We start from the raw sequence: 13,873 nt of genomic DNA on the forward strand, positions 1-13,873 counted from the left end.
GGAAGGGGCAGAGAGGGCTGTGGATCTGCAGTACCTCCTCTTAGATGAAGAGGGAGGTAGAAAGGATCCTGTGCTGGCTGCCCTGCAGCTTCTGAGGCTTGTGCCTCCTGTCTTGTCCCACCTTAGAAAGTCACCAGAGAGAAAATGGAGATCTCACCTGAGTCTCTGGGTTAGAACACTCCCCGAAGGCAAGCTCTCTGCTTGTGGGGAAGGGGCAGAGAGGGCTGTGGATCTGCAGAACCTCCTCCTAGGTGAAGAAGGAGGTAGAAAGGATCCTGTGCTGTCTGCTCTGCCGTTTCTGAGGCCTGTCATCAGTGAACTGTTTTTAAGGGTAGGGATGTTTGGTGCTTCAGCAATGCCCCCCCACCCTATAAATTTGGAAACTCAATTCCTGTTATGTCCCATGTTTGGACAATTAGAACAGCTTGGTACTGTTTTGATGACATTTATCAATACTTTCTCCAGGAGTATCTACAATTTCATCGCTTACTTCATCATGGACTGTCTCTGGGATTGCAGGAATATTTATCTGAGTACCCTGTTGTAAAAGAATTCTTCCCCATAAATATATGGGTATGTTAACCACATAGGCTTTTTTCCCTCTGAGAACATTTCTATTGAGTTAATTGAATGGAAAGAGACTCTATAAATGTTAGTGGTTCCATCTCATAAGCTGGGGTCCTGTACTTATGTATAAGGTGAACTGAGCATCAATGTTCATCTATTTCTGCTTTTTGGATGAGGACACATGTGACCTCTTTGTACTCCTGCAACCATGTTTCTCTGCTATGATGGACTGGACCCTTGAATGTGAGTGAGAAAAGCAACTGATATGCTATCTGATCCAGCAAATTCTGTTCTACATGTATACCACAAAGAATGGATCTGGGAAGGGCTCTCTCCTAATGGTTATTGAGGTTATGGGGGAAGGAGAGTCAGTTTTGTTCAGAGATGTGGGCCCTTGTAAATTGTCTGTACTCTAGTAAATGGCTACACCCATGTTCATATTGGCAACTATGAATAAAGGAGAAGACATGAAGTTGGGAACTGAACACTGAGGAAAGAGGTCCAAGAAATGTTGCAGAGGAGTAAGGGATGGATATGATCAAAATACATTGTATATACATATGAAATTAAATAAGAATGGATAAACATATGTGCAGGTAAGATAAAATCGTGGAATGATTTGGGAAGAAAAGCCCACAAAGATCTCTTTGTTGACATCTTATTTCCCTAGTTTTGGAAAAAGAACAGTTCCCAGCATGCTTTGTTGGCTGCTCTGGCGCGACCTATGGAAGATTCTCAGGAGCTGACTCAGGGGCTCACTGAGATGTCTTCCCTGACACTGCCAGGACATTGTGGTGGCCTGGGGGCCGACTACTGGCCACCCATGCTTTGCATAACCATTCTTACCACAGTGGTGTGACCATAATCCATGTGAATACTTGGGGGGGATTTACTGAAAGTGTTTTGGGCATTTTGTCATTGCTATAGATGTTTCGCGTGTCAACTTTAAAGAACCAGGAGGGAGGTCCTAATTGGACAAGAGAGCAGCACTGAGCTCACAGTCATTCTTTCTGGTGGCCTCAATGGGCAAGTTTTCAAAAACAGACATAAAGACAAAACCCATTTGTCCCTGGTTATGCCGGGTTTTGTAAACCATCTGAATCTAAAAAGGGAGACTGTTTTTGTGGAAACTTGTTTTCATCTTAGAGGTCTCTTGGATCAGTCTGAAACAGGCCCTGGTCCGTGGTGTGGAGATTCTTAGATCTGCAGCCTCTGGTCCCTGAAAGACTGACTAGTCCTACATCAGACAACAAGAGATAGTTGGAGAGTCTTCCATTCTGCTATCGTGACAAACTTAAATGTCCGATATTATTGTTAAGACTTTTCAGAAGCTAAATATTTGTAAACTGGCTTTTGGTCATTACATGTTCATTGTGAATAAAGTACCCACACTTGTGGCGATGGATCTGTGCCCATGGCCCTTACACAGAGAGAACTTCAAGCCACCAAGAATCCTGGGACAACTTAGAAACCAAAGGCTGCTGTGACAGTGCTTTCAAAAAGTACCCAATAAAGTTTAACAACCCCACTATCACTATGTCTGCTGGGACAGGGAAAATCCATTTTCTCCATCACAGTAACAATGAGTACATCAGGACAGGCTTCACTTTCAGTAACTGGACAAACATAAAATGGATTCCACAGTTGTGTGTGTGTGTGTGTGTGTGTGTGTGTGTGTGTGTGCTTTTATTCAGTTAGTTTCGTGGGTTTGTTTTGGGGTGTGTGGTATTTTGTTTTCTTGTTTGGGGAAACAAGAACAGAGAAAGAGAGCAACACACACGGAGCCTGAACAGAAACACACTAAAGTGTGAATCATAGTTGTCTCTGACAAGATTATCAGTGACTTTCTTTCATGGTAGTATATTTTACAACTTAGTGGCTGGAAAGATGGCTTCATGGGCAAGAAGACCAGTGCTCTTACAGATAGTCCAGGTTCAATGCCCAGCACATTCACCAGTCAATGTAAAACCACATGTAAATCCAGTTCCAGAAGATACAGCACCCTCTTCTGATTTCCTTTTGCTCCTACACGAACATGGCCCACACAACCTCACACAGAGACACACACATACACATAATTTTTTTAAAAATAGTAAATAATATGTTACATCTTAAAATAAGAAACTTTTACTTATATAAAAATAGTTTTGTGATTAGGTAGTGACATTTGCAATTACTATAATTATACCCAGATTTGAAGTAGCCAGAGTAATATTATTTTTGTGTGATTCAGTGAGCCTGTCTGAACAATGGGAATTGGGCCCTGTCTAAGAAGATACAAAAATGACTATGATATTGTCCCTATCCATGCACAAAACGTCACTTGGATGGTTGCAAACTGATAGAGCAATAACAACTTATAAAGATATCTCAAAGTTTCTCTGTAATCCTCCAAACATATTTCTGGGAAGTAAAACAAATAGCAAACCAAGAGTTTGATCAGCAAGGAGGAGGAAAAAAGCCTGTGTGATACTTTCATGAATTAGGAATAGTAAGAGATGGTTCTAATAAAACCCAAGCTCCATAACTTCCAAAACCAAATAATAAATTGTGGGGCAAAGTACTACGTCTCCAAGACACCCATCAAGCCATAAGCTTTAGCATTGATTTTAGATTGCATGACCCAGTTACTTCCCTGAAATCCATGAGCTTTTTATAAAGAAGAGGAAATGTCTTAAACTGGGACATTTGAACAAGACAAAGTGAGGTCCATTTCCACATCTGCTTTGAGGCGTAAAAAACAGCATTTATGATTCAAGGTGGAAAGAACATCACAGAAGATGCAACTTTGAAGGAAAATTTTATTCAGATTCTACTTTACCTGTTTAGAAATCTGGTAACTTCAGAAATGAAGGTTCAGTCGCTTAACCTTTAGTGACCTTATATGAATATTCTACAAAGAAACCATCGTCTCTCTGCTTGTCCCACTCTGCATGAATCAGAGCTTTATAGCTCCAATAATATGTGTAGAATGCATTTTTCTAAATCTGCTAACCCCATCAAATGAAAGAAGAGCATAGCATTTCAACTCCCTTATTCTGACAAAGAGAGTAAGCCATTAATTTGCTCTTAAAGCCTTGTGCTTGGAACTGCTTCCATGACAAGCTTGGCCTTTACAGGGACATTTCCTTCTGGAACAGCAGCCAGGAAACTTCCATGCGAATCGGACAGGCCACACATCCAGGTGACCCGAGACTTGGGACATAAAGAAACATGGCTAAGTTGAGTCACAACCCACAGCCTCCATGCACCTTACAAGGGAGTGCTACCGTAGCTTGTGATAAATCATCGGCTGGAGAAATATAAACACTGGCTACACAAACAAATGCAATATAAAAGTCTCTTAATGAATCCTTAACGAGTTGCATGTGGGCTGTAAATGCCCTGCAGCTAAGGCTGCCTCCACATATTTGCTTTGAGAGCAGGCGGGTAGGGGGAAGAACACACATCAGTTTCCCTTCATCCGATGACATATTAGCAAATTCAGACTTTTGAGTTGAAATGCTATTTCCAAAGGGAGAGGAGGAGGAAGAACACAGAAATTAACAAATTAAGAAAACACACCTCTCTAAACGAGGGTGGAAGAGAACTGTGGGATGTGTTTTGAAAAGTGATGATTTATGAAATAAAAGTTCAGAATTTTCCATTTACCACACAGGGCATCACAACCAAACTGACTTTTCACTTCTTCACAGTTGCTCTTGAAGAGTTATAAGATTTCCTTCCTTGAACGTTGTATTTATTGGAACATTCGCGTACACACACTTAACCTTTCATGTAGGAGAGAAAAGATAAGAAATTTCAATGGTACGATGAAAGGCTAGATGATGACTGGTGGTGTTGCCTGCAATTTCCCATTACCTTCATCTTCTCTGAGCTCCCCCACCCCTGACCACAGGAAGCATAGAGGCACTAGAGAGACCATGGGAGCTGTAATTCAAGTTGTATCCAACATTGACCAGAAAGTGCACTTTAGGCCCAGGTACATGCTAACAAAATATGGGCATACCCGTATTCTCTGAAGGACCTTACACAGGATTCATTTGCTCTGCACAAACAAGATTCTGACCACAAAGAAATGCATGGGAAAGCCAAGCCCATCTGGCCAAAGCCAAATGTGCACCCCCTGAGTGACAGCAAAGCCAACAGGGGAAAAGTCCTTAGGCAGCACAGCAGGCCAAGTCTATAGCAGGCAGCACACATAATCTTGCTGTTTGCTGACTTGAGTTTCCAGTGGGGAAAGGCTGAAAAGACATGCATGGAGAAAGGCAAGAGACTTCAGCAGGAAGTTCCAAAGCTTCTTAGAACAAAACCCTACACATGGAAGCTGCATCACAACTTTCCACCCATCATCCTCCATTCCCTCTTTCTATGCCTTGATTGGAATCTCTGTCACTCACTGTGGACTTGAGGTCTCCAGGAGAACATAGAAACATGTCTCCATTGAGCAGGCATTAAAAGGAATGGTCCACTTTGGGGAAAACTACTTAAGGCACATTGTTTACACCTGTCCCACCCAACATGCCAAGACTCATCCAGTCTAAGTCGTACTCTCCCTGTAGGGCTCTGAAGATGTATCAGCTGATGGCTGGTAACAGTACCTGCATAAGCTGTGTACTATTTGAGTTTAGGTATGGGCAGCTACTCGTTCTTCAGAAAAAGAAAACTTTTTTTTAGCATATTTCATGTTTTTCTTTGTTTCTATTTACATTGGAATATATGTTGTGATTATGTTCCCCTCCATTACCCCTCAGTACTTCCTTCCTTTCCTTTTGAACACTTCTTCCCATCTGGTCCCCAGTAGCTATAACTTTAGAAGAAATAACCTTCCTTTTCCAATAGCCATTATCAGTTATTAGATCTTCAGAATGGGATGGGCTCTTGGACATGTTTTCAGTGCAAAGCTATAACAGGTAACATTTTATCGCACACCTACTATGTACCAGATTGTAGAGTCGACACACTATGTGTATCTTGTTTACTGTTTGGGGGCAGGGGAATGTGGTTTATCTCAGTTCTGGTATTCAATAATGTCAGTTCACTTAGAGATGGCAGAAGTCACATTATCCAAGAACTAGCCCCATCAGAAATTAAATCAGATGCACTGAACCATCCAGCTTTCTGTTCATCCTATTAGTTTCTTTTTTAATGTGTGCAATCACTACTCTCATTATGTCATTATGTACAAATGAAGAGTTGCTTGTCTACAGTGCAAAACTTTCAGCAGACCAACAACCTCCTAAAGTCTCACCCTCTCTCTTTCCTCAGCCCCCTAAAGAAAACCTTTCTGTATCTCTAAAGCAGACATTTTCTGGCACATGAAAGACAATGCAGTTGTTTTTTTGTTTTTGTTTTTTTTAAATAAACATGGGTGGTAGAGAGATGGCTCAATGGTTAAGAGCACAGGCTGCTCTTCCAGAGGCACCAGGTTCAATTCCCAGCACTTACATGGCAACTCCCAACTGTCTGTGACTCTAGTACCAGAGGATCTAATGGTCTCTTCTGGTCTCTGAGGGCACTAGACACACCCTAAATGCAGGCAAAACATCCATACACATGAATTAAATAATATAAAAGCAAAGTTTCCAGGTTACCACTATTTGGTCTCAGCTCTGAGAGCCTGGCATAGTGGGTGTCTGTGACCTCTGAACATAATATTAACCGACAGGCCCACTGTAGATGTGTGAATTCAGTTCCCACAGACTGAGAAAAACCAAAGATTTCTAGTTACATTTTAACTTCTCCCACCCCCTTTTTTCCAGGTACAATCTAAATGTGTCATTGGCTTCCAGAATAGTTGATATACTCTCTGAGGAGGCAAAGGTTAAGGGGTTGTCTTTGCTTTAGAATCACCTGATCTGGAGAGAAAAGTGTAGTTTAACCTGTAGAAGCAAGCGTTGGCATCTCCAGTCAACCTAGGTTTTTCTTTTTTTTTCTTTTTATTAGATATTTTCTTTATTTACATGTCAAATGATATCTCCTTTCCCAGTTTCCCCTCTGAAAAAAAGAAAAATAAAATAAAATTAAATTAAATTTAAAAACCCTGTTTCCTTCCTCCCTCCCCCTGCTCACCAACCCACCCTCTCCCACTTCTTAGCCCTGGCATTCTCCTACACTGGGGCATAGAACCTTCACAGGACCAAGGGCCTCTCCTCCCATTGATAACCGAATAGGCCATCCTCTGCTATACATATGCTACTGGAGCCATGAGTCCCACCATATTCAATCACTGAATCCAGACACTATTGTGGATGCCAGCAAGTGCTGGCTGACAGGAGCCTGAGATAGCTGTCTCCTGAGAGGCTCTGCCAGTGCCTGACTAATAGAGAAGTAGAGGCTCACAGCCCTCCATTGGACTGGGCACAGGGTCCCCAATGAAGGAGCTAGAAAAAGGACCCAAGGAGCAGAACGGTTTACAGCCCCATAGGACAAACAACAGTATGAACTAACTAGTACTCTCAGAGCTCCCAGGGACTAAACCACCAACCAAGGAGTACAACCTGAGTCTTTTCTACAGCATCCTTTTAGCCACCGAGTAAGACACAGGAATGCTGTCCTTGTAGCTGACTTAAGTTATCATGTAGAAGCACTTTTTTGCTGAATCATCATGGATGAGCACTTTTTGCTGAATCATCATGGAGGAGCACTTCTTTTGCTGTTTTCTGTGCTCTCATGTTTAGGCTCGGAAATCATCAGAGCTATAGGGAAGGAATGTACGAGTGCAGACCTCAAATGAACCTAGAAAATACAATTTCATCTGTAAATCCATTTCTCATTGAACAAGGTGATGGATTTCTCCTTTACTCTCAAATGACTGTTCCTATCTAGCAGGAAATGACGCTTTTCTAGCAACTCTTCATTTTTTTAACCTTTGTGTTTCTTCCATGTTGCCAGCAAGTAGCTGTCACACAAGTTTCTGCGGAATGAAGATAGATAATGGTACCTGGCCAGCCTATGGAAGCTCCCACTGTAGGAGAGAATTACTAGGAGAGCCTTTAAAATAGAAGGATTCTACTGATCTCATGTGCCTGGGGAGAGTCTTGGGTATTACTTATGTCAAGTTTTCCCAGGTGGTCCTTACATGTGGCCTAACTGAAGGTCACAGGTTTGTTGTTGTTGTTTTTGTTTTTTCCATTGTGAGGTGCCACAGACAATCTTCCCTCATCACATTAAACTTGAACTCCATCTAGGATTTCTTCTAGTTTGATCAGGAACCACCCACAGCTTTGCTTCTCCAAGGAGCCCCTTTGAGCAAGGGCTTATTGGGATGATTGTAGTGGTTGACCGTAGATGTTTGTCATTCCTACCTCCCAATATGTAACCTGTGGAGAAGAAATGGCCAATGGGCTCCTAGCTTCAAGCTTCACATGGATGGAGGTTCTGAAATTGAAATTGTTGGCTTAACACCAAATGCAACTAGAGATAATCTCAAGAATATTTTCATCTGGCTGTTATAAGCATTCATGCTATTATCATGTTATAGCACCTAGAGTGTGAAGTAGAAATGTAAGGGTTCTTTGGAGAGTCTGTTGGGTTGGATGCTGTTTTGCTGGGATAAACAAGTGAAGGAGTGTTTTCCTGAAATGGACACAGGTGAGAAACTAAGGCAGACTCGTGAAGGAATGTTTCACTAAAGCAGACACAGGAGAGAGAGAATGTTCTGCTAAAGAAAACACATGAAAGGACACGAGATGAAGAATTCTTTGCTAACCACACACATGTATTGGCCCACCTTGCATTGCATAGTCCTTACATTTGTCAGGACTCCGTAGAGAGAAATACACCAAAAAGCATCTGGTGATGTGCTGCAGTTTCTTGCTGCTTCCTCAGACTTAGACTGATTGGATGCACGTGCTAAGGCAAGACCTGTGCTGAGGCAAGGCACTTGGGAGAGAGACCTTGGCTTGCTGGTTCAGCTAGCTGAGCAATGCTTGTGGGTCTTTTGTCCCATTGCCGATCTTCACTTCCCTGAGAGAGGCACTGCTGAGACCTTCTCCTGGTGTTCCTGCTGGTCCCTCCTGCTGACTCGAGCAGAGGCTGAGGCCTGGCTGTCTCTGCATTTCCTTTCTTGGTTGTGGAAATTAAAATGTGAACCTTTAGAAGTACAGAATAGTGGTCACCAGAGACAGGGAAAGATATGGAGCTGGGAACACAGGAAGGTGGGGCTTTTAGGGTACTGCAGAGGACTTATTTACATAACTAATATTGACTGGTAATTCCAATAATAACTTTCAAAGACCTCAGCGGTAAATCTGATCAACCTGACACCCTTTTTTGTAAAACAGAACTGTGAGTGCATCATCCACCCTTCCTAAAATGTCAAACCTAAAACACTTGCACGCTACGCTTTGCCTTCTTGTGTTAGGGATGACAAAACACTGAAGAGCTTGCCATTTTGCTGAGCGTAATGCAGCAGCTCAAAATGAAGCTATAACTATGACTAATGTTATTAAGATTCCTTAATTTTTGAAATTCAATACGCTTTTTAGAAAGTCTTACTTACAAGACCATCAGCCTAACTTAGAAGAGTAACAGGATTCTATAGGGAAAAACTGAGATATTCTAATTTATTTATTCAGAATTTGCCAGCAAACATTTTTCACATGCATTAGAGGTTCCAAACATAGTTAAAAGCTTGTCTACTTTAACTCTGTTCTCTCACTTAATAATAACTGTGAAATTGTGTGTTGCCTAGCAACTTACCTGCATTATTTCAAGCAGAACATTAAGGACCGGTCCTTTGGGGCTGAGAGATAAAAGTAACTATTCTGAAATGAAAAATAGGAAGTATAACAAACTCTTTAAATGATGCTCTTTTCCTGTAAGTGTTCACAGGATAGAAAGAAAAATGGGCATCAGAGCAAAGGGGAGAGACAGAGTGCAGAACTGTCCCGCATAACTAGTGAATTCAGTAGACACAAGGAAACTTCTGATCTCTACCTGCAACCATTCCTGTGCTAGCTCAGCATTCCTTTTACGCGGTGCCCTTGAAGTAGCTTCTGTCTTCCTGTCTCTCTCTGTGAAGCCGTCAACACTGCCAGCGTTAAGCCATACTTCATTCTACTTCTTAAGTAGCAGGAAACAACTGAAAAAAATGAAAACACTTTGTGGGAGTGGATGAAGCAGGAAACAGTCTAAATGTCTAGCTCTCTGTCCGAAGAAAGACTCCTCTTTGATGAAGCCCTACCAATGGGAGTAAAAGCAAAATAGGCTTCATCCTATCGGATGGAAAATCATTACAATGGGGAGTGGCTGTACGAATGCAGAAAGGTAACCCATATGGTACTGTATTATCTGATGCTCTGGTGCTCCTTGAATGACCACACCACCAGCTCTAGATAAGTGGCAAAGACAATAAGTAGGAATCTGAGCTCGGTGATTCCCACTCCTATTTCCACAATTTGACTTTTCCTGATCTCACGCAGTCATTTCTACATGATAGCTGCTATAGGATAAAATGGCAAACTAGGGAAGAACAAGCTGACCCAGATTTGACCACCAAGCCCAAGACCAGGGACAAGAAACAGAATCTCACCAATCCCTGAGCTTGCCACAGAAACCCATTAAGCCCTGAGCACGAAAACCCACCAATCCCTGAACAGAAAAATCCACCAATCCCTGATCTTACCCAAGCTCAAGGACTGAAATCCCTCCAATCCCAGGCCACCCTGGAAAGAAATGGGGCAGAGCTGTAACGCTTTCTGCTGGGGAAACACTACTCCTGTGGAGCAGAGCTGTAACCCTTTGGATGGGGAAATATTACTGTTACACTTGCATTGGGGAAACACACACACACACAACAGTGGGAGCACAGTTGTAACACTTCTGTAAGGGAAGCCTTTCCCTTCAGAGCTGCAACACTCACAGTTGCTCCTCAATTTCCAGAGACATTTTGTCTAGGACACCAACCATGGATACCAAAATCCAAAGATGCATGACTCTCTTATATAAAAGGGTGGCATTTTCATATAATCTATGCAGTCCTTCTGTGTACTTTAAATAGTCTCTAGACTATTTATCATAAGTGACACTATGTAAATGGTTACACTATATTACACTATATTCCTTAGGAAATAAAAATTGTCTATACCTGCTCAGTATAGTACAACTATTATGAGTTTTATTGCATGGTACACATTAGAAATAATTTGAGTTCCAGGACATGGCTTGGCTGTCAATCCAGTCAGAGAGTGACTGATTACACCCATAGCATTTGTGCCATTACTGCACTGATCTTTCTTGCAAGCAGGTTACTGGTTCAAGACTAATTACTTCTATATGCTTAATGAATAGTAACTCCTTTTCATCTTATCATGTGACACTTCCTGTTGTCTTAGAGATCTGACTTTATAAGAATACAGAAATTGGTGTCAAGTGTATTTACATTGTTGGGCTTCCTGTTGTCCCTTGATAGTTTCCAATGAGTTAGAGCCAAAAAAAAAAATCTAATTGGATTTAAGACCCACTCAACAAGAAGGATACCATGCTTAGTACTGAAAATGTGGATAATTATTCAGTGCTAGTGAAAATATTGTTGGAAGAGAATCTACATATACTAATTTGCTAAACCAATATAATCTCTAACAACAATCTATAAACATTTTTCCTAACACCCATAAGTGTATTCTTTATCACTCACAAAGAAGTTTTTCTTTGTAACAGAGGATGGCCACTTCAGAAAACCACAACCAATCAAAAAGCAGAGTTGTGGAGTCCTGTCCCAATGGATACATCTACATAAAACTCTGAGACTCAGCAAACATTGTAGAAGAGTGGGCAGAAAGAGAATAAGTGCCAGAGAATCAGGGAGTTTGCTATGAGATTTGTCTCCTAGTAACATCAAAAGCTACACCTGTTATGTCCTACCATCATAACCATTCAAACATGAACTGAATAAGGATGAGAGCAACTAACATGCCAAAGAAGACCAAAAAGCTCACGAGGCCTCAACTTTACACCAAGAACTACAGGCATCTAAGTATATCTGGAGGTGGGAGAGGTTACCAAAGACCAGTTTGAAACTACGGAAAAAACCAAGGCAGAAAGCCGATGGGCGTCAGTGCTGAGAGTAGCTGACAAGGGTTGGTCCAGATACTGATGAGGGCTGCAGCCTATACCAGCCAGAAATTAGAGAACTTATTCAGCAGATTTTTTTTTTTGAGGGAACAAAGTTTAATTTACTAGGGCTAGCACTCCCTGTGGCCAGTGAAAAACTCTGAACTCTTTTAAATCTTAAGAGCAGCAAGAAAGAAAAGGAAAGACAGAAAATCCATACACAGAGTGGGGAGGGGGCAATGGTTGAAGTAAAGACAAGCTCCAGCAGTTTCACACATACAAATACACAGACAGACAGACACATACATATTTACACATTAGATGGCTGGAGCAAAGCTCTAACAAGCAGGCTCCAAGCATTTCACACATACACATATATACGTGTATATATACATATACACATATAAACATATAGACACATATACATAAGTACATATGTACATATATACATATTCACATAGATATACATATGCACATATATACATATATGCACACACAGTTGATGGGTGGAAGGAACAATGTTCTAACAACTTTATTTTTTTTCTCCCATAGCTTATATATCTCAGAAAAATATTTCAAGCAGTATAAAACTACAATGTGGTTACATTTTGGTTTTTCTTCTAGTGAATGACTATGAAAAAAATGTGTTCCCTAATACCTTTACAAGAAATAACATTACTTAATATAGAAAAAGGAAACAAAGTATCCCCAAGAACCCATGTACATTTGTAACTAAGCAACTTGTTATAGATTATCAAAGTGTGAGCAAGCAATGTAGTTTTCTCAGCCAGTTTCTCTTACTGGCAGGCAGCACTTTGCGATTACAAAGGAGTAATTATTTTATAATTTATCTTTTAAAGGAATCTTATAAGACTCTTAAAAGAGTCACAAGTCTAAACTTTTATATAAAAACCAGTCATTTCTATTTTAAATCCTCAGGATGTATATCTACTCATCAGCAATTTCTAATCAATCATATCTGGAAGCTGAGGACAAAAAATGGGTATAAGAAGTCAGTCATCACCAGTCCAGCCTCAGTAAGAGTCACGTCAGCCAGGGCTCCCATTGTTCTTGTTCCCTGACCATAAAAGGTCCATAGCTTAATGACTAAGAGTGTGCTGTTCTGAACTTAAATTGTCCCCTAAGGTTTAATGTATCAGAGTCAGTAACAAAAACACCTTAACCTAGCTTCACTAACAAGGGTGGTTGGTCAGTGCTGACAATCTACATCTCTAAGTTTTTCCTAGGATGGTGATTGAATCATAAATCAGCTCCAGGAGCAATGCCTGAAAGAGATCAAGCATTATTATTGTGAGTGCCAGAGATACTGTCCAGTAAGCGATTGGAAGCCTCTTAGAGTTTTATACAATTCTTCAATTAAGAAGAATGTGAAGGCAACAAGCAGAGCAGAACTCTATTACAGCATGAAGTCCTCAGGGCAGATAGTCCTCAGGGCCATGCCTCAACCAAGGTGCACCTATTGTGACTCTGCTAACCAGTAGGCCCCATTCCATGAGTTCTAAAGTCATTTGTCATCCCTCCTGCATGGCCCTCTGCATGAAGTAATCCGCCCCAGGAAGAGCACACGAATTAGTTGTCCCTTGCCCAACAGTCTTGAAAACATAGATATAAGTAGCATATATATGGCTCAACAGGTCATATATAGGACTATATATGTATATGCAAATACATATATGCATGCAGTATCAATTAATGAAACCAAGAGGCCATGAATCTGAAGGAATCTGAGTAGTAATATAGAGAAGGATTTTGAGGGAGGAAACAGAAGGGAGAAACACTGTAATTAAATCATAATCTCAAAAAAATAAACAAAAAAGGCAAAAAGTCCTCTATAGAACCATGACATGTTATCGTCAATATTATTATTATGACATCAATTCTCTAAGTTCAGTTAACTCAGTAAACTGAGATACAAATGAACATCATAATTTAATGTTCTTGGGAAGAACTCTTGTCATTCATAATTCAGTGTTCTGAGCAAGAACTCCTGTCATAAACATTTATCTTGAGAAGTGCTTTTCTTATGACTATATTACATGAGATCAAAACTTGGCAAAGAAGGGAGCTGTGTGGTACTGGGTGATGAATGAGTCACAAATCACAAACCAATGGTCCTAAGTAGAGAATACCAACTTCCCAAACTGAAAGAAGCAGCATTTTCATTTTCTTTCTGGATTTCAGGTCTTTTCTAAAAGCATTAGAACTCTAGGGTAAATATAAAGTCTCTCCT

General features: G+C 40.9%; 1 long non-coding RNA gene across 1 annotated transcript in view; it reads right to left on the minus strand.

Moving 5' to 3' along the window:
* Positions 1 to 8,604: 8,604 nt before the first annotated feature.
* Positions 8,605 to 13,873, minus strand: part of LOC116083388 — a 64,454-nt gene continuing 59,185 nt past the window's right edge. The window contains exons 4-6 of the long non-coding RNA XR_004115700.1: positions 9,508 to 9,652; positions 9,271 to 9,335; positions 8,605 to 8,661 (exon numbers count right to left, since the gene is read on the minus strand). This is a non-coding gene — a long non-coding RNA (uncharacterized LOC116083388). The remainder of the gene's footprint in view (positions 8,662 to 9,270; positions 9,336 to 9,507; positions 9,653 to 13,873) is intronic.

Source organism: Mastomys coucha, unplaced genomic scaffold, assembly GCF_008632895.1.
Source record: "Mastomys coucha isolate ucsf_1 unplaced genomic scaffold, UCSF_Mcou_1 pScaffold8, whole genome shotgun sequence".
Classification (NCBI taxonomy): Eukaryota; Metazoa; Chordata; class Mammalia; order Rodentia; family Muridae; genus Mastomys; species Mastomys coucha.